This window comes from Cervus elaphus, chromosome X (assembly GCF_910594005.1).
Source record: "Cervus elaphus chromosome X, mCerEla1.1, whole genome shotgun sequence".
Classification (NCBI taxonomy): Eukaryota; Metazoa; Chordata; class Mammalia; order Artiodactyla; family Cervidae; genus Cervus; species Cervus elaphus.
In genome coordinates this window covers 164979356-165002392 of record NC_057848.1, presented here as the reverse complement: position 1 = coordinate 165002392, position 23037 = coordinate 164979356, and positions in this window count along the sequence as shown.

Sequence of the window (23037 nt, the reverse complement as noted above, 5' to 3'; positions counted from 1 at the left end):
TAATAATCTGAAGAACAAAGCTCATTTGACATATAAATGTAGGCTTTTGAGGGGAAAAATAGGACTTTTTATTTTTAAAGTTTTTCTTTAAATATCAAGAGCCAGAGCTCCAGGTGATTCAGAGGAAAGAAATTTTACAAAAAGAGAGATTTGGTTTCTGAAGGCAAAGAGAGTAATATCCTATTTCCCATGCAAAAGGTGAGGAACAGACAGGTTTACGGATTACCGTGTACCACTAACCCAGTGGCCTGCACACAGTAGGTACTCAATCATTATCATCTAAAATAAATTGCGGCACATTTTTAAAGAATACACAACTGGTATGTCACCACTTCATTCTAAACTTTAATCATAAACAAGACCATAATTAGAATAACTTGGATTACTTTCTTTGACTCAAAAGCCCACATTCTGCATTTCCGTTATGTGCCAGACTCCTTTACACTACAGCTGAGTAGAACACAGACACTCAACTAGGAAGTAGACAGATGACCTTGGCTATGCCATTAAAACTCTTTGAGGTTCTTTGTTCCCATCATCTGTAAAAAGGGAGAGAGAACAATTTCCACCTTTTGGGGTTTCTCTGAGGATGAAATGAGATCAGTAAGAGCAAGCGCCTTATTATCAACATCTAATCATTTGCTTAATGTTTCCATGGTCAACAGCTTTGAAGGCAGTATCCTGATTAATATTTCTCCTGTGCTTGAATCAAGAATGTATATGTGAAGCCTCATGAGAAGAGTAAAATATATTTATACACAATATAAATGTAAGTAAAGTGGCAGCAGTGTATGCCTTCCTCTTCAAGGTAATTCTTCCATCCTATCCCTCTTTAAAAAGAAATAAGATGTTGAAATATACGACTCCCTCTTAACCCTGAGCATTGTTTAAGGGACCCCAGGCCACATAATCCCAGGAGGTGGACAGAGTGGAGACCAGTTTCAGCCTAAAGTTAAGACTGAACAGTTTGTCCAGGGCTGCCCTGGTTGACCCAGCTTTCTGACCCTTGTCTACGTCCAAAACATGGGGAATTTGACTATTCCATTCTGGGATAGGTGACCACCATTAACTCGACCCCTGAGGTAATGGCCTCCATGGTCTCATTCACTCACTCCCTCATTTATTCACTTGTTCCTTCTCTGATGAACTCTATTCAAGTGACAGTTAAACAGTGACACTCAGTGCTGCAGAAAATCAAAGGATGGTTCAGGAATTCACTGTGTGAATAATATGAATTCACACATACATACACACATAATACACAAGTATGTGACATAAGAAGAGTCTGACTATTAATAATGTTTCTAAAATTCAATGAGAAAAAGATTACAAATAGAGGCATATATAAGTCTTTGTTGAAGGGTGTCTAATCTGGTCTTTGAGGCATGGACAGATTTGGGGCTTAAGGAGAGAATGGCTATATAGGCGTTCATTTTATAGAAATTTGTTAGGCTGAACATATACGCTTAACTTTAAAACATTTCAGCAGACTTTTTAATCATCATGTTTCTAAAATTTGCACTATATTCTCTGCTCTTCTAACCATTCCACACTATGGTATCTGAAATCTATATTTTAATTAGGCTAACAAAATTATTTTGTCAAACTACTTCTAACAATAATTGGGGTGTACTGATTAAATGGAAAACCAGGAATGGGATTCATCCATCTAAGTCACCTAAAACCCTCAAACCAAGATAATTTTCCTGAAGAAATAGAATCTATAGATTGCTTCACCTTCCTTGACTCAATATTTCCTCTCATAACACATGGATAAGGTTATTGGTCCCCCTGAGGTGTGTGGCTATTATGGGAGTTACTAGGGTAATTTGTTCAAGTACTTTAATGAGCCCAGTGTATTTGAGATCAGTTCAGGATAGCTTTCTTTCATGGGCAGACTGACCAAGGGTTCAGGAACTAGTTCACTCATCACAGCATAACAGGCCTTAGCAGAATCCACCTAATGGGTAGAAGGTGAACTACTTATCCACAGTTCCTTGGGGGAAATTGATAATTAGATTGGTAAGTGGTTTCATGAGCCAGGGGTGGCTGTGGGAAGGACACAGAAGAAGAGGTGGAGTAAAATAGAAAGTCCAGCTACCAAGTGAGAAAATATTTCAGTGGCTGATGGCCTTAGAGGGTAAGAGATTAACAATCAGGTGATCCAGGGGTTAAGCCTAAATATGGGGATTTGTATATTCGAGTAATGTTCCAAAATCAACTTATAATGAATGACAAAGACAAAACAGAACTGCTAAAATAAGGATAAAATAGTCAGAAGAAAATAATGAACAAAAGGAAGCAGCTGGATTAGAAAGCAAGTCAGCAGAGTTATTACAACTGAACACAATTACTAGCTCTAAGACCCTGGGAGCCAAGGAATAAAGGGGACCGAGACAAATTACATAGTTCATGTGATAGAAAGAGACAACCATTTCACCAGCATCAAGACACAGATATTTTATTCAATGGATCTTATGGTAGACAGAATAACACCACCCCCCAAAGATGTTCATAATTTAATCCCTAGACTTGTGAAAGTTACCTTACATGCCAAAAGGGACTTTGTAGACATTATCAAGTTACGGGTCTTGCAATGGAGAAATTCTCTCAAATTACTGTGGTGTAGCCAGTGTAATCCAAGGGTCCTTATATGGGAAAGAAAGAAGTAGAAGGGGCATAGTCAGAGAAGGAGATGTGGCGATGGCAGCAGAGGTCTCAGTGGCAACATTGCTGGAAAGAAACCAGGACCCAAAGAATGCAGGCAGCCTCTAAAAGCTGGAAAAGCAAAGGAAAAAGATTCTCCTCAGAAAATTTCAGAAAGAACTAGCCGTGCTGAAACCTTGATATTAAGCTTGTGAGATCCATTTTCAGACTTCTAACCACAAAACTGTAAGATAACAAATTTATGGTTTCTTTCAAACCACTAAACTTATGGTAATTTGTTAGAGCAGGAATAGAAAATGAATATAGGTAGTTTTTATAATGGACTAAGAGAAAAATCATTAGAATATAACTTTTTGCTCACTTCTGTTGGAATTAAAAATAATGAGGCTGAGATATATAACTTTCTGGTGAGGCTGACTAGGTATAAGAATCAAGACTAGAGAATTTGGAGTGGTTTTTAAACCAGGTACATCACAATCTGAGATGATGGTGAAAAATTCAGATTTCCAAGTCCTTCTCCAGTCCTGCTAAATGGACTTTGTGGCTAGGCCTTGGGACTCTGTATTTTTTTTTAACAAGTATCTATATTAGTTGTCATCTTTGCAAACAAATTACTATGCATTTATCAGCTCAAAACAACACAAGTTAATTAATTCCCAGTTTTGGTGGGTTAGAAATCTTGTCATGCCCGAGCTGATTCCACTACTTTAGGGTCTCCTAAGGCTGTAATGGATTCACCAGCTGGGGATAGAGCCTCATCTGAAAGTTAGACTGTGGAAGGATCTGCTGCCAAACTCACCCAGATTGTTGGTCAAATGCAGTTATTTAAGAGCTGTTTGACTAAGGGTCCGGATTCCTTACTGGCTACTGGTTGGAGGCTACCCTCAGTTCCTTTTTGGATAGACCTCTCCAAGACAGTTTGCCTTCTCAAAGCTAGCCAAAGAGAGAGCCTGCTAGCAAGACAGGGGTTACAATCTTAGTAATGTTATTGTGGAAGTGAAAGCCCATCACCTTGCCCGTATTCTATTGGTTAGAAGCATGTCACAGGTCCTGCATCCATTCAAGGGAGGGGATCACACAACGGTTAGAAAACCAGAAGGGGATCAGTGGATGGGTGGTGGTGGGGGCCTCTCCTTAGAGTCTTTCCACTATAGCATTCCAATGATTCGTGTGTACAACCAAGAGAGGAAAAACAGTAGCCAAGGAGAATAAAAGATGAGAAGGAAACAATGATTTCATTTGGGCCTTTGACAGGAAGTGGACATGAAACAATTCAAGACTGTGGTCTCAGTAGTGTCCTTTCCATAACCAATGATATAGGTTAGCACAGTGTTTGAACATTGGAAACAATCATTATCATTACTCCCAGGCCTCTCTCTGCTGCCAGCTCAGTTATTTGCTGTCCCTGAGCTGACCTCAACATCTCAGGGTAGCCGCCTAAGTGGGAGGCAGAAAGATGAAGGAACAAAGGGGGATAAACTGACATGGTAAGGGGGGGTCACTGAAATTCATGAGTTTTGATTATTTTCACTTTCTTGTCAAAAACATGTAAAATCTTCCCTGTTACAATATAAGAGAATCCTTTTCACAATGTATGTGATTGATTTTAAGTACTAATCCTATTTCAAGCTCCATCACATTTCCTCAAATATGGAAATGAGAGTCTGGCAGAAACACTGGCACGTGCTTGCCAAGCCCTCCTGGGCACAAAACTAAACATTTCCCAGCCTCTTGCAGTGAAGTGAGGCAAGGGAATGGAGCTGGCTTGTGCCAAGCGGCCTGTTTCCTCAGGCCTCCTGATTGGTCTTGAATCTCTCTCTGCACTCACCTCTTGGCCAGATGCTGAGAACACAGCAAAGGCCTCTGAGACCCTAGTAGTGATGGAGCCACTAGAATGAAGCAATGTGGATCCTCAGACAACTACTTCCTTTCTACTGTCATTGGCTCACCTGTGCTGGAGTCAAATGAGAGTGAGTAATCAACAGTTGTGGGAAGTCCTTGGTTCATTTCATCAGCTGAATTACTTACCTGACTGAAACAGCTGTAGTATTTTCTTTGTAGGACAAATGTGCCATGCTGGGTATAGAGGGACATGTGTAACAGAATATGTCACAAGGGTGGTGATGGGGGCATACACCCTCTGTGTTCTTCCCTGCTAAACTACAGGTTAGCCTAGATCATGCTACATACTGGTTCTCTATCTGAGGAACTTTAAGTCCTTTCCCAAGGAGTCTGTATGACAACAGTGGAGCCTCCAATTATGACTCAGACACTGATTCTAAGGGGGCTGACTGCCTGGAACTGACATACTTCACCCATTCGACTTGAAATGACATGGCTAGAAGCTCCTGCCATCAACCTGGATTCCCAGATGGAGTTCTTCTGTCTCTCCCCAGAGAGAGTTTATTTCTTTTTCAGTCATTTATTTATTTATTTTTTCCATTAATTTTTATTAGTTGGAGGCTAATTACTTTACAATATTGTAGTGGTTTTTGCCATACATTGACATGAATCAGCCATGGATTTACATGTATTCCCCATCCCGATCCCCCCTCCCACCTCCCTCTCCACCGGATCCCTCTGGGTCATCCCAGTGCACCAGCCCCGAGCACTTGTCTCATGCATCCAACCTGGGCTGGTGATCTGTTTCACCCTTGATAATATACATGTTTCAATGCTGTTCTGAGAGTTTATTTTTTAAATATAAAGAATTGTTCTTTATTCCGAGGCCATTTCTTCTCAACCTTCCTTTATTAATTTTTAAATTTAATTTATTTATTTTCAATTGGAGGATAATTGCTTGACAATATTGTGTTGGTTTCTGCCATATATCAACATGAATCAGCCATAGGTGTACATATGTCCCCTCTGTAATGAACCTCCCTCCTATTTCCCAACCCCGTCTCTGGTTGTCACAGAGTACTGAATTGTATGAGCTCCATGCATCATACAGCAAATTCCCACTAGCTATCTATTTTACATATGGTAATGTATATGTTTCCATACTACTCTCTCAATTTGTCCCACTCTCTCCACCCCCCCACTGTGTCCACAAGTCTGTTCTCTATGTCTGTGTCTCCACTGCTGCTTTGCAAATAGGTTCATCAGTACCATCTTTCTAGATTCCATATATATGTGTTTATACATGATATTTGTTTTTCTCCTTCTGACTTACTTCACTCCGTACAATAGGCTCTAGGCTTATCCACCTCATTAGAACTAACTAAAATGCATTCCTTTTTATAGCTGAGTAATATTCCATAGTATATATGTACCACAACTTTCTTATTCATTTGTCGATGGGCTTCTTGGTTGGTTCCATGTCCTAGCTATTGTAAATAGTGCTGCAATGAACACTGGGGCACACACGTCTTTTTCAATCACAGTTTCCTATGGGTATATGCCCAGTAGTGGGATTGTTGGGTCATGTGATAGTTTTATTCCTGGTTTTTTAAGGAATCTCCATACTGTTCTCCGTGGTGGCTATATCAATTTACATTCCCACCAACAAAGCAAATAATGCCACTCTGGTCCAAGCAGAGGTTGGCTACACCCTTTGCACACCATGAAGTGGAAAGCTTGCTTTCACCTGAAGGTTCAGTGATGGCTCGGGCCCACTGTCATCTCTACATTAATACACTAACTTGCGCCACTAAGGTACTAGCCCGTCTTGTGTCAAGATCTACGACTTGCATTCTTTTAAGAAAGAAAAAGAATGCTGAAGTCATTAAGTTGCAAAGATCTTGATTTGCAATCATGCAGTACTTGGAGGAAGCAACTATTGGAAAATACGTTACTTCCCACTGAGGTTTTTAGACAGTGATAATCACGATCATGATCATAGCAACTCCTATGATAATGTCATTTGTGTGAGGCCTTTGTGCTCAGCATATCATGTTTTGTACAGTTTATTTAAACTTCTGAAATAAAGTATTGGTATTATATTGCCATGTGCTGATAAGAAAAGTGACTTTCAGAGAAGTTGCCACACAGCTAATATGTAGGAGGAGGCAAATCTAATTTCAAAGGTGACATTATTAACTCCGTGTGTGTGCATGTATAATGAATAGATTTTACAATGAATAGACTATGTACATACACACATACATATATGTACTGAATATTTAAATCATACATGTATTTATGTGTATATGTGTAATGAATAGACTTTAAACCATATTTATATGTATGTGTGTATACATATATGTATTTAATAGAATTTAAACCATATGTGTATGAATATCTGTACATTGAATAGAATTTAAACTATATTTATATGTATGTGAGTGCATGTGTGTCTGTGTATAATCAAACAGAGTGCCCAAGGAGGGGATGCTTACTTAGCCAATGCCCCAGTGGTAGTGACAGAGGTGGAAGTCTATCCTGAGTTTCCTCTATTTATAAAAGGTGACTTCCTTAAAGTCCAAGTGTTAATCTTGGGGTAACATCTAATTATTTCACCATTTGAAGTGTTTTGCAAAGGGCCAGAAATAGGCATCTCCCACCTCATGCCAGGAGAAAATGCCATGAGATCATCTAAAACTGGAGTGTCCTATGGATTATAAAACATATTAAACATATTTTACATATATATGTAATATATAATATTAAAAATCATTTCTAAAATTTATTATAATACTGTAGTTGAAACACCTATATTGAAAACTGAACACAGGTATCTCATAAACTAATTCAGAACTTGTGGAATTCGTGAATTAGTGTGTATGATAATTTTTAAAAGTACAATTCTTAAGTTTTTTTTTTCTTTTAAGATATAGAGGGTTTAAAAATACATAACTTCTTTAATGTTAGCCTGCACATACACAGAGCTTTGGAATTTGTTGTTTGGTTGTGAAGTCCCAACCTGGGAAGCCTGAGCTTTGGAATATCACCTCCTATATCAGTTACAAACAATTATTTGGTAAAGATAGTCGGAGCTTAGGTGGAAAATGCTCTTAGTTTATATTCAACACATGCTTGCTTACTATTTACTGAATGAATAAACAAATAAATGACTGATACGAGAATCACACTAAACCTGAATGATAATTAAAGGTTATAAAGTATATGCCATAGATTTTTTTTGAGTAAAACAAAGCAGACAACACTATTTGTCACACATACAAGACAAATGTCAAGTTACTAAAGGGAACCCTCCTATGCTATTGGTGGGAATACAAATTGGTACAACCATTTTGGAGAACAGTATGGAGATTCTTAAAGATCTAAAAGTAGAACTATCATATGAACCAGTAATCCCACTCCTGGGATTGTGTGTCTGGAGAAAACTATACATTGGAAAGATAAATGCAACCCAACGTTCATAGCAGCACTATTTTCAACAGCTAGAACATGGAAGAAACCTAAACATCCATTGGCAGAAGAGTAGACAAAGAAGATGTGGTACATATATGCAACAGAATATTACTGAAACATAAACAAGAACGAAGCACGATTTGTAGCAACAGGGATGGACCTAGAGACTGTCATACTGAGTGAAGTAAGTCAGACAGAGAAGGACAAATATCATATGATATCACTTATATGTGGAATCTAAAAACCAGTACAAATGAACTTATCTGCAAAACTGAAATAGAGTCATAGATGTAGAAAAGAAGCTTATAGTTACCAGGGGGAAAGATAAATTGGGAGACTGGGACTGACATATACATACTACTATATATAAAATAGATAACTAATAAGGACCTACTATACAGCACAGGCATGCAGGCTTGGCTCATATGGTAAAGCATCTGTCTACAATGCAGGAGACCTGGGTTTGACCCCTGGGTCGGGAAGATGTGCTGGAGAAGGAAATGGCAACCCAGTCCAGTACTCTTGCTTAGAAAATCCTATGGACGGAGGAGCTTGGTGCAGGCTACTGTCCATGGGGTCGCAAAGAGTCAGGCACGACTGAGCAATTTCACTTTCTTTCTTTCATACAACACAGGGAACTCTACTCAATGCTCTGTAATGACTTATATGGGAAGAGAATTCAAAAAAGAGTGGATATACACATATGTATAACTAAATCACTTTGCTGTACACCTGAAACTAATACAACATTACAACATTGTAAATCAACTGTATTCCAATAAAAAAATTTTAAATAGTGTTAACTGATGATAAATGTGGCAGTTTGGCTGAAAGTATGAATTCAATTCTATTATGGGTTGGGTCCCTGTTGCATATTTTTCAATTTGAGGAGTGTCTTATGCCAACACAAGATGCCATAGAAAAGTACCATAGACTGCGTGACTTAACAAAAATTTATTTCCTCACAATTCTAGAGGCTGGAAGTCCAAGATCAGCATATCAGCATGGTTGGGTTTGGGTGAGGGCTGTCTTCCTGGTTTTCAGGTGGCTGCCTTCTCAGTGTGTGCTCACATGGTGGAGAGAGACCAAGTTCTCTGATTTTTCTTATTAGGGCACTAACCCAATCAAGTGAGCCCCACCCTCATGACCTCATCTAAATCTAATTACCCCCTAAAGGCCTCACCTTCAAATATCATCACATTAGTGGTTAGGGTTTCAACATATGAATTTTGAGGGGACACAATTAAGTCCATGGGGCTTCCCTGGTTACTCAGATGGTAAAGAATCCACCTGCAATGCAGGAGACAGGCATTTGTTCCCTGGGTTGGGAAGGTCCTCTGGCAAGGGAATGGCAATCCACTCCAGTATTCTTGCCTAGGAAATCCCATGGACAGAGGAGCCTGGTGTGCTACAAAAAGTCAAACACGACTGAGAAACTAAGGACACATGCATTAATTCATTCCATAGCATGGAGTAATGAAGTCTTGATATAATTTTTAATTTTCTAATCAACATTTGGTTATGTTTCTAAAATTCTATTATACTGACCTCATGTCACAAGCCTCTCACAATCATGGTTGTATAATGAGGTTTTCAACTTCACCACTAGTAACTTTTGGGGCTGGACTGTTTATGGGTAGGGGTAGGCTGTCCTAGGCCTTGGAGGATATTTGACAACATGCCTGGTCTCTACCCACTGGATGCCAGTAGCCTTTCCTCTAGTTGAGGAAACAAAGTTGTTGAGCATGAAGGTTGTCTCCATTCATTATCACATGTCACCTGGGGGGACTCAACTATTCTTTCTCTGTCTGGCTTATCCCACGAACCATAATGCCTTCGAAGTCCATCTATTTTGTTGAATTGCCATAATTTCCTTCTTTCTCATGGCTGAGTAGTATTCCATTTTGTTTGTTTGTGTGTGTGTGTGTGTGTATTAAAAACACCTTCTTTATCCATTTATCTGTTGTCAGACACTTGGGTTATTTTTGTATCTTGGTTATTGTGAATAATATTGCAATAAACATGGGAGTAGAGATATCTTTTCAATATCCTGTTTTCATTTCCTTTAGATATATAGCCAGAAGTGCGGTTGCTGGATCATATGGTAGTTCTATTTTTAATTTTTTGAGGAATCTCCTTATTGTTTTCCATAGTGACTGTACCAATTTACATTCCAATCCATCCAGTTTAAATTCTGGCCATATGGATGGAACTTTCTTTTTCCTCATCAGGATACCTAAAGTTTAAACTTTAATTCTCACCTAACTCTCCTGGGACCTGGTAGAGTTACTTAAAAAAAAAAAAAAAGTACTATTATACCGGCTCTTTTTAAATTACTTAGAACAGATACAAAACATGATGATACATTTCACTGTCTTGACATTGACAGCTATTAAGAAAATGTGATGAACATAAGTGTTTACATGTATTTTCTTTTTAAAACAGAATCTCCAAAGCAAATAATCTCCTTTGCTGATACTTAGATGAGATTTTACTAATGTTTCATTAAGATCTCCATCAGACTTGTAGCAACATTTACATTTTAGTTTCAGTGTTAGAGGAATGAACTGTTTTTCCTCAGGGGAACTAGAGCTTCCAAAAAATACCTCATTGCTTAAGGGAAACAGATACAAATGCTAACATTTCCTATTTCAGACCAGAGATAAACTGAAGAACCTCTCTCATCCAGAGAAGCAAATGGAGTTAACTCCTGAATTTGCTACCAAAAATATATTTTCAAGGACATTCCCTGTGAGCTAAGTCAATCTCAAGTTCCCCAAAACAAAAGCATTATGAAGTAAATGGGCAGGTGTAGTTTAAACAAAGAAATATAAACAATTATGCATCTACATTAAAAGTTCTCCACATCACTCTTAAGTGTTTCTTCTCTGTGACTCGAATTTCTTTCAAGTTTTTGTGTCCAGATTTGCTTGTGCTATTGCTGACAAGAGTCCTCTCAAAACCAGAATATAGCATTCTATGCTTATTCTCTCTTGGTCATTCTCTAATAAATTTATTTAGAACCAAGACATGTTATTTCAGGTTGAAAGGTCCTCAACACAGCAAGAGAAATCTAGCTTTTCTTCCATCTGCCCCTTCAATCTTTCCTCTTAATAATAGTCCAGTAATCCAATTTGAGCTTTTGCATTTTACTCGGGACTCCATTGGGCAGCAGAGAATTCAGTTTGCTCAGTAACTTCCCAAGAACCCAGGCTAAAAGAAGTCTTGTTATTCTCAAAGCAAACAACATAACTGGAAGACTAATCAGGCATTAAAAGGATAAGAAAGAAAACAAGGCCCTAGTTCTTCAATATGTGATCTCTCAGTTTTTATTATTCAAAGGGAAGCAGGATTTGACTCTTTGTTTTCAATACAAAGGAGACCTTAAAAAGAAAAACTTTTGTAAATAAGGGATTTTCTTGGTTACCCCATGGATGATTCTCAAGGGTACAGGAAGAGCATGTGTTAATACGAAAAGGATATATTACTGATCAATAGTTGATGCAAAGGCATCTTTCTTATCACCCCAACTTGCCCATGTTAAGCCTCACAACTAAGACTACATGAATATGCCAGGATATATTTATCTCCCTCTGTGAATAATTCTTGAGGCTTCCCAGGTGGCTCAGTGGTAAAGAATCTGCCTGCCAATGCAGGAGACCCAGGTTTGATCCCTGGGTTGGGAAGATCCCCTGGAGAGGGGAATGGCTACTCACTTCAGTACTCTTGCCTGGGAAATCCCATGGACAGAGGGGCCTGGCGGGCTACAGTCCATGGAGTCTCAAAAGAATCAGATACAACTGAGCATGCAGACATGCACACACAATTCTCAGCTTATATTGTTGGTTCAGATCATCTCCCTCAAGATATTTCAACCAGAAGAAATATTTTGCTTTAAATCAAGAGCCCCAGGTCTCAGCTTAAAATCAGTGCTGCTCCGAGAGCATTCTGTGGGGTAGGACTTGGCTACATCTGCCCACCAGCTGCCAGAAATGTACATACATTGAGCAAATTTTCTCTCAGAGATGCAGGTAATTTCGATCTCTTGGAAGAGAAACGGCAACACAGAGAAAAGTTGCCAAAAAATAACAGCAAATTCCTCTTACCCTACTGAGACATCCCTCACCCCCATCCCAAGTTTATAAAAGTCATCCTACAATTCAGAACTTGAAGCTCAGACTTCTCATGTTCTTGTCGTGGCTTCTGACCTTTCAGCCGACCCACTGATAACCCAGCCTAAGAGAGATTAACTAACCATATGCTGAAAGGTTCAACCATCCCTCAGGGGGTATCGAACTACACGGAGAACTCTATGTCCTGGCAGGGAAAACACAGTCTAACCCAATTTTTTTTTTTTCACCACTACATGCATTTCATGGGCCTGGGAAAAATGGATCTTCTTACTTGTTTAACCAAACTCCATCAAAACAAGACTAGGTGTCGCCCAAACAACTAATCAGAGCCTGATTTTATTGTGGCTCAAGGGGAAAGCAGAAGGATCACTGACATTTTCTTGGCTCTTGAGCTACATGAGGGGACTTCACAACCCAAACATTCCTCAAGGGATACCAAATGTCACTATAATTGATGTGGAAAGGGGTATTACCTCAAGAACCCAGATATCCTCCTCCTTGTTTTGGCAAGTTGATTGACATAGATGAGGGCGGTCATCTAAAAAGACCTTCTGGTACACTTGTTCTCAGCGCCTCCTTAGAGTTCAGTCCAAAATATGGAGCTCATTCTTAAAGCCTCACCTCTGATGTCAGAAAACTTGCAAGAATTCTATGCATTATTATCAGCGGAGAGCTACTGCTCAATCTAAAGGCAAGGCCTGCTAGGTAACCTTCCTTCCAAAGCTGAAGATCACTCTCTTCCAATAGAGTTAACAGCCAACATCAGGAAGGCAAAGAACCACAGTTCCTTTCTGAAAACCTCTAGGTCAAGGTGCCAAATTTGCCAGTCACAAGTGGCTATTTCCAGTCGCAATCACTTGTCTACTTTTTATCCCCACTACCCTTACTTCGGTTCAAGCCATCCTGTCTTCCTTGCATAATCACACCAGCCTGTTTTGGTTTGGTTTGGTTTTTGTAAAAGTTACTGAAGTAGAATTTCCATATTATGAAACTCACTCCCATTCTGGTGTACATTTCAGTGACTTTTAGTAAGTTCACCAAGTGGTACAACTATCCCTGTCATCCAGTTTTAGAACATTTCCCTCACCCCAAAGAGATCCCTCTTTACTATTGATGGTTAATCCCTGTTCCCACTCAGAGAGTCCTTGGAAGGATTAAGTGTATTACAATGTGTGAAGCCCTTAGGACAGTCCTCACTGAAAGTTAGTGATGACCAATGAATTCTTCATGTTTTGGCTTAGATTTGACTTCCTTTTAGAAGCTGTCTCTGATCCCATATGTACGAGCTTGCTCCTTTAAATAAATGTGTCCATAATACTCTGTTTCTGTTGTATCGTATTATCATTGCCATCATATTGCCATTTACTGGCTTGTCCCCTGGCACTCTGAGTTTTATGGCAAATTAAACTACTTTGATCACTTCTACCACATGTATCTCCTAGAGAACTCACAGTAAGTGCTCATTAAAATATTTGCTGAACTGAAAAACTGTGCTAGACATTCTCTCGCCTCCATCCGTTCTCACACCTTTCTTTGTCCAGTTCTCTCTGCCAGAGAGAGCTCCATGGACTGCAGCATCTGGACTGCTAACCAGCTGCAGTTTGCTTGACTTTGGCCAAAAGGAGGCTCTGGCAAGATTGAGTGTGTCATCTGAATCCTATTGGGATCATAACTGGTACAATGATGGAGCACAGCCATTACTGTCCAATTCACATTCCTGCTGGGGGTTCGGGTGGCAGAGGGGTCGGGGGGGGGCCTCTTGGCTGTATTTTGTTGGAGAAGTGATGGTGGGGAAGAATATGATTTCATTATTAAAATAGCCTGCAATGTTTATAGTTTTTATTTTTACATGTATACATGTCATTTGCCATATGCCAGCATGTGTTATTGCCAATGGTTTCCATATGGAATGTTCTTAAAGCATTTGACCTGTGGATCTTGCTATAGTGTATTTTCCTCGTGAAGACTGGGTAGTAGCACTTGACTTGCTTAATGGAAAATCACAGTCCATCCCGAGTGCTAAAACTCTTCAAGTATCATGATTTTTTTTTTCAGTTCCAGCTAATGGTACATTCCCCAGGCAGTTATTTCTAGTTCCACTTGAAAAACAAAGCTGATACGTGATACCATAAGTTCCATTATAAGAACAGGATCTAGACAGACATGTATCAGACTCTGAAACCAGGGGGGATCTGTAGGTCCAAAGACCACCACCAAGACATCTGTGTGTCTTGTGTTGATCCATTAGTGTCTGTTGAGCACACACTCCTTACAGAGAACGGCCTTGCTTGCTCAGTTCCATAGAAATAGGAGGCTTGGACTTAATATTCAAATAGTTTATGATATAACCATTGCTTTGTGTCAAGTCAGTGTCTCTTTGCATATGAACTTCAAGTTATAAATAATCACCCACAAGGACTTGGCATTATTACCCCATTTTCACCACTTACAGTGTTTCTCTAAGATGATCAAAGCTCAGATTTCAAAAGCTCTAACTGAACTATTTTGTTGAATCCATCAAAATGTGTCACGTACTAAATGTGAGAGGCTACATGAGGAATTGGTGAATTTATAAAATCATGTCTTCTAAAAACATTGCTGTGCTACTTTCCTATGGCTGCTGTAACAAATTTTCACAAATTTAGTGACCTAAAACAAAGCCAACTTATTGTTTTACAGTTCTGGACGTCAGAAGTCCAAAATGGGTCTCACTGGATGAAATTCTAGGTGTCAGTGGGGCTGTGTTCTTTCTTCAGGCTCTGGGGGGAATCCGTTTCCTTGTCTCTTCCAGCTTGAAGAGGCTGCCTGCATTCCTTGGCTCGTGGCCCCGTTTTCCATCTTCAAAGCCAGCAATGGCTGGCCAAGCCTTTCTCACATCATATCACTGTGATACTGCCTTGTTTTCTCACCTCTTTCTCTGCTTCTCCTGTCTCCCTCTTTCACTTATAGGATCCTTCTAATTACACTGAACTCACCTGGATAATCCAGGATAACCTTCCTATCTCAAGATCATAACTAAATGACATCCAGTAAGTCCCTTTTGTCACATAATGTAACATAGCTAAAGGTTCCAGAAGTTAGGATGGGGACATCCTTGGGGGCCTTTATTCTGTCTACTACAGCTCCTATTAAATAATTATTTAAAAATTTTGAAACCTTTCCTTTTGCAGTTACAAATAATGAAAAGTGGTGGAAATTAAAACTATTTTATGAGTGTTTTTAGTTTTTCTCTATAGCCACAAAAAATCCCTAGACACATTCTGTTGCCTGATGTCTTTACATCTTAAAAAGAGTATAAAAATAACCACTTCAAAGGTTTTAATTTTTGAATTTGAAATTAATAATGTAGGTAAAATTACTGTTATAGAGAAAGTGCTGGAAATTGTTCCCTAGTCATCACAAACCATTTTCCCTGAGTTAGGAAACAAAGATTTCAGTAGTGATAATGATAACTGTTTAGGTTTCAGATGTTATTTTGTGATTTGGAAAGCTCCATGAAACAATTTCATACTTGGTATCCTCTCATCTTCAAAATTAATACAGGAGAAACACAATTTTTGAGTCTACATGTAATTTTTACTTATATGTAGTTTGGGGTTTGGCTTTCTACAAGATAGGAACTAGAAACATTTTTAGGTTTCTGTGGCAGCAGCTTGGAATTCTTCCCCCAAAGAAGAAGTCAACCATCATACGTGATTATCCATTTGAGCAACTGAGAAGGTGATTGCCAGATGTGAAGAAAGCCAGGTTATACTTAGCACTGAGGAGGTATCATAGCTGCATACTATAGGGAAAATAGTGCAGTAAATGACTACCTGACAAAATTTGTATTGATCCAAAGGTTAACTGATTGCCAGGTTAAGGGACAAGGGTGGTGTAAACAGAAAGGGCACCTTCTTTTGTGGTGCCTACATTTGAGTGGAGGATGACAGGGAAGTAATATACAGAGAAGTGAGCCAATACAGGAACAATGTAATTCTAAGAAGGGTAAATACTATGGTGACAGTGATGGGCTGGGCTGTGTTTGTGGCAGAGGGAAGGGAGCTCTAAGGGAAGATATCTCTGGAGAGGGGACGTTTGAGCTGTCATTTGATGAGAAGCAATTCACACTGTAGGTTCTCAAGAGTCCAGATCCCTAGGGCCCCTCTCTTCATCTCCAAAGTGAGGTATGTATACTACTGAGAGTGAGCAAGTTAACCAACTGAAGCACAGGGTGGAAAGATTAAAACATCTACTCATATTTATTTTAAACCAGAAAATAAGAAAGAAATTAAAATTTGAAAATCTTTAAATTTTTACTATGGCACCCTACACTTGGTCCCTAAGACATATAGTCACTCTCACTCTGGAGTAGTTCAAAGTATTGCATTTTGGAAGAACCAATTAAGTGAATTTGGAAATGCTATTGTCTAATTTTAACTAGAATAAATCATTTCCAGTAGTCACATACAGATGTGAGAGTTGGACCATAAAGGTCGAGCACTGAAGAATTTATGCTTTTGAACTGTGGTGCTGGAGAAGACTCTTGAGAGTCCCTTGGACAGCAAGGAGTTCCAACCAGTCCATCCTAAAGGAAATCAACCCTGAATATTCATTGGAAGGACTGATGCTGAAGCTGAAGCTCCAAAACTCTGGCCAGCTGATGCAAACAGGCAACTCATTGGAAAAGACTCTGATGCTGGGAAAGATTGAGGGGAGGAGGAGAAGGGGGTGACAGAGGATAAGATAGTTGAATGACATCACTATCTCAGTGGACATGAGTTTGAGTAAACTCTGGGAGATAGTGACAGACAGGGAAGCTTGGCATGCTGTAGTTCACAAGGTCGCAGAGTTGGACACGGCTGAGTGACTGAACACCACCACCTAAAATAAACCTCACATGATGGATCAATGGTTTTCAAAGCTTTCTCTAAGGAAACCATGGAGAGAGGTAATACTATGAGTGCAATTTCAAGTTAATAAGAAAATGTCAGAAACAACTCTTTTTCTCCACCAAGTGGGCCATCGCCAGCCACATTATGACTCTTTATTCAGAGCCAAAAAGAACTCAGCCAAAAATATTTTACATTGTCAAGAAATTAACATAAAACATATACTGACAACCACTTCCATTGTAGACAACTCTTACCCAGACTCTTCATAGGATGGAACCATCACAGTGGTTCCTCAAACTATTCCTAATTCATGTATACAACATGAATTAATATACATATATTTCGGTTTTGTGTGCATTTCTTTTTACTTCTAGACTTGCATAGTCAAATGTGCTTTCTGATCACTGTTCTAAACTATTTGATAGTTTATGGCCCTTGTCAGCGACTGTCAGCAACCATACATGGGACAACCCAGCTCTGAACTCTGAAACGAATTTTCAAGATGGTGTGAAGTTTTGAGTGTAATCAAAGTGCCAAGAATCACATAATCCAGCAGAATCAGGGTGGAGCAGCAATTCCCGAGTGATTTGGAAGGAACATTCCAGTTCCAGCTAGAAGCTGCAGGGAATCTGAGCTGATCTCTGAGGCCCTGCTCTAATTCCTGTGCCTTTGGTTCATAAAGGAAGTTGGCCAAGATTCGTCTGCAACTCTCTTCCTCGAAAATAGAGTTTCATGAGTCTACTCAGGGTCTGATCAGTGACAAGATTTATGTGAGTGTGTGCCTGCACACACACATGGACCAAAGTGACACAAACCAGGGTTTCCTTCTACTCTCTGTGATTTTGTTAAACACCTTTGACCCATTTTGATGCTTGCTTTATTTAAACGTTGGATAAAGTATTTCATAAAAGAGGTTGTTACTTTCTTTGGTCAGAAGCCAATAAAATCCAAAATATAGCTAAAGGCATGGTGACCTAAACCAAATAGAGTGCCAGATATTTCTCTAGCAAAGATGGGTTTATTTGGAATCAGCAGAGAATTGTGGTTTTGGGACTGCAACCATGGTGAGCCACCTGCACGTTCCCACATGGCGAAGGAAGGAGAATGCTTTTATAGAGCGGAAAAGGAAGTTGGGATGGACAGAGTAAACAAAGAGTCCATGGCTTCTCATTAGCTCGTCCCTTGCCAGGAAAGAAGAGGAGTCTTTCTTCTTGTCGTTGGGCTCTGCTATAGTGACAGGGCATGAGAGCGCTCCCGTCTGGCCTCCCAGCTCTATTTAACTGAGATTTCTGTTCATTAATTTTACAGACACCAGAGAAAACCATACTTTGAAAAGATATATGCACCCCAACATTAATTGCAGCACTAATTACAATAGCCAAGACATGGATGCAACCTAAATGTCCATCAACAGAGGAAGGGATAAAGAAGATGTGGTATATATATACAATGGAATATTACTGAGCCATAAGAAGAATGAAATAATGCCATTGGCTTACCATACTAAGTGAAATAAGTCAGACAGAGGAAGACAAATATCACATTATACTTCTTATATGTGGAATCTGCAAACAACTGATACAATTGAACTTATTTACAAAGAAGAAACAGACTCACAGGCTTAAAAAATAAACTTATGGTTACCAAAGGGGAAAGATGGAGGAGGGATAAAATAGGAGCTTGGGATTAATATATATACACTACTATATATAAAATAGATAATCAACAAAGACCTACTGTATAGCACAGGGAACTCTACTCAATACTCTAATAACCTACATGGGAAAAGAATCTGAAGAAGAACAGATATATGTATACATGAATCACTTTGCCGTACACCTGAAACTAACACATTATAAATCACCTGTATTCTAATACGAAAATAAAAACTGCAATTAAAGGATGTATGAACAATGAATAAAAGAATTAAATGTATTTTTAAGTTATGTGTGCATTTTTCTCTAATGGCATTGGTGAAATAATTTGAAGTTTTGTTTTTCCTTAAGTATAGGCACCAAATACCTCATGTAACTGAGCCCTCTTTGGCCATGAATAAAGAATCATAATGTGCTAATGGTGACCTGTGATAAAAAGCGAGTGTTAATCTTTAAGGATTTCTTCATGATTAGACTGCAGGGACTTCAACATGTACAACAGAATGCATTCCCAGGAGAAAAAGGACAGCAGAAATTCAAAGGTCTGCCAGGCCTACCATGTCCTTCAGTTCACGTGTATCAGACTACCAAGTATCTTATCAGAGGAATTTTCTTTCATTCCCTTTTCCTATCCCCTTTGTCCCTTCTGCAGTAATGCACGTGCACCCACTTCTGGAACATAGACGAACTCCTCCCAGAAATATGAGCAGGGTAGAGTTGCCTAAGACTGAGCCAGTGATGGTGTATTTCATTCTCGCTTTTCATCTATTTCTCTACCATCCTGTGCTCTGAAGGGTAAGACTACAGAAAGACCGTTCATAAAAGCTTCTTGTGCATGTAACAGTGTGTGTGAGTGTGTATGCTCTGGACACAGGGTCCACTGTCTCTGAGGAGATAGATAATTTCAAGGAAGGATTCCTAGGAGGTCAATGCTCAAGGCATTTGAGCTTTGATGGTGCTGGTGGTGATGGGTATGTATGCATGCACACACACTGGCAGAGGGTGAGGGAACAGACTTGCATAGAAGACCCTCGCCCACACTGTGGGAAAGAAGATAGAGCCAAAGCCTCTTGAATTACTAAACAAACACCACTTGAGAGCTCATCCCAGGCACTGGAAATTTATGAAAGTGGCTGGCATGATCCATGAAAACTCTACATTTGGACCTGATTATTTGTTCCTTGGAAAAATCTCTTCTATCCCTTTCTTACCACATCTACCCTGAAGGTAGATCCTGGATTTCAGGTTCAGGGAATCTATGAGTTCTAGATCGATTTTAAGAAAAATATTTCTAGTTCTAAGCAATGTGGGGGTCAATGACAAACTAGCCTTTATCTGGGTCAAGTGGCCACTTCAGAGGGAGACCTCCTAGATATGATCAGCTCTGAGAAGGAAAGGAGTGGGCCCAGGACCTCTCAGTCACTTTGACCTTGACTGTCTGCTCCATAGAGACCCACTCAGTCTCTTCCACCTTTGAATACCAAGGTCCTAATGGATTTCCTCTACAGACAACAGCCTCCCAGGGGCCTTCAAAAGCCTGATGTCCTAAGCCAAAAATACAGAAAACCAAACACCCCCCTCTCTTGTCATCACAAAAAACATGTGCCACAATAGGATGGTTTAATTTACTTTCCATGTGGAAGATTTTATTAAGTTTCAAGTAGACTGGGTACACAGTTCTTTCCTGCGGCTTCAGTTTATGACGAGGGTAACCCAAAACACATGACCACATGATAAAACAATGTAAGGCAGTGCTTCAAGAATTCTAAGTGAACAGAAGGTTGGAAAGCGATCCTTTGTATAAATAAGAGCTGGTCTCACATAATGGTAGATGCTTGCGGATTTAAAAATCCGAAGAAACATGCACTTTCCCTATAACCCACTGCCTCTTCTGGCCAGTCCAGATACATGTCTTCAGACTCTTAAGGAGGGACAACTTGAGCATTGCCTCCTGCATTGCCACCAGTAACCTGCTCTGGCATTTAAGCAACTTTTGCAAAATGTTCTTTCTTGCTCACAAGTATGTATGCTTAAGTTGCTTCAATTGTGTCTAACTCTTTGCAACCCCATGGACTGTAGCCTGCTAGACTACTCTGTCCATGTGATTTTTCAGGCAAGAATACTGGAATAGACTGCCTTGCTCTCCTCCAAGGGATCTTCCTGACCCAGGGATCGAACCTGTGCCACGTACGTCTCCTGCATTGGCAGGCCAGTTCTTTACCACTAGTGCCACCTGGGAAGCCCCAAGTATAATCCTCTCAAAATACATGAGATATTAATAGATAAACATAGCATTTTTGAAGACACTGTGGTTGACATACGCAGGAACTGGACTAAGCATGAAATGGTGTGAATTACCAGAGAGAAGATATACTCTTCAGACAGTAGCCTGGATTCACAGTACTCACTCTGCCATTCACCAGCTGGGGGAATTCGAGCAAGTCACTAGGCCTCTTGAAGCCTCATGATCCTCCTCATCTTAAGAGACCAAGAATCTCTCTCTTATCAATTTGCAGTGTGTTTCTTTGAATTGGATTATTTGTAAAGTACCACATGTGGGTTATTTATTGGTATCCAATGATTGGTTTCTGTGCTAAAGAAAATGAGAGCAAAGAGGGACCTCTTAAGAGATTATTTGGTAAAACCAGTTCACTTTCTAGGTAAGTGATCTGAGGCACAGAGAAGAGAAGAAACTCAAAGTTTATCATGGTTACACAGTGGATGTTTTCAAGATCCAAAATAATAACACCAATTGTGTTGGCTTGTATATCCACTTCCTGTAAAAATTTCCATGATACCTTCATGGAACCAGTTTAGAGAACATGAGAAGAACATTTCTGTTCCAACCATTCCTTTCAAACATTCTCTGTTCCAGTTCCCTTTTCCTTCCTCAAAGATATCCCCAGCAGACCCTTTAGTTGTCTGCCTATTCTGATATTTGAAAATGCACAGGCCAGGCCAGTTTAAACTTCAGTCTCATATTCAATTTATCATGCTGGGGATCCAGAGAAAGGCCTTGGCCTGAAGTGTATTGAATACAAGAGGGAGATTTTGTCACTTCTTTCGTCCTGTGCTCTTCTGTGTTCTTTCTTCCTGTTCTGTGTTGGAGACGAGGGAGAAGGTACAGGGGTGGTGGTACCTGGGGCAGACGTCCTCGCCAGAAGAGGTGCCTCTGCAGTCTTCTCTGTTGACTCTTCCTGCTCTTCCCAGAAGCCTCGTGTATGCATGAAAACAAATGCTCCCTCTGACGTGAGGTTCATGGATATATTTTTCCAGAAGCCTCTTGGGATGGATCTTCCCACCACACAGTTCTCATGTATGAAACATGTACTTCAATTTGAACTCACTATGGACACTGTGTTTGGTGTTGTGCCATGCAGTCTCTTGCTGCCAGGGGCTCCTGGCCAAATAGGCAACCATCATGGATGAGATGATGGCTCAAGCCCAAGTACTTCTCTCTTTGTCTGTTGACTCACGGAAAACCCAAATATCTTGGCTTCACCCAGAGCAAGTGTTGCTTTGTCTCTATCATGCTCTCTCTCTCCATTGATTGCTCTGCTCCTAAGTCCCAGAGACGGAATCGGCCAGTTCGTTATACAGGCAAACAGCCAACTCTGGAATTAAATGACATCCCTTCATCACTAATAATGATTCTTTAGAACCTTCTCCATCACCTTATTTAAAACTTAGAGCTGTCTTCTGATAATTCTCCAATGTATTCCCAGCCTTCTACTTATATAGCTTGAGGGAAGTGGCAAGGAGACTGCAGTTATTGGGATCTCTCAAGTCTCATTAAGTTGCAGGGAATTTGTGAATTGAATATGGGAACATTTGGTGCCTATTATTTTCATCCTAGTGTCTTTTATCTGTTCAGATTTGCTTTTAAGCCCCTCTAGTGATGCTGGGAGGGATAGGGGGCAGGAGGAGAAGGGGACGACAGAGGATGAGATGGCTGGATGGCATCACCAACTCGATGGGCATGAGTTTGAATAAATTCCGGGAGTTGGTGATGGACAGGGGGGCCTGGCATGCTGCGATTCATGGGGTCGCAAAGAGTCGGACACGACTGAGCGACTGAACTGAAGTGAATTCTTCATTCAGTTATTATACTTTTCAAATCCAGATTTTCCATATGGCTCCAAAAAACTAATTTCCAGCTCTTCATTAATATTCTCTGTTTGGTGAGATATTCTCATACTCTTCTTTAGCTCTTTAGATATGGTTTCCTTCACTTCTTTGAGCATGTTTAAAATTCCTGATTTAAAGTCATCGTCTAGTAATGCCAAAATCTGGCTTTCACAGGGACAGCTCCTGTTGCCTATTTTTTCTCCCTAGTGGATGGTCCATATTTTGTTATTTATTTCCATGTCTCATAATTTTTGGTTGAAAATG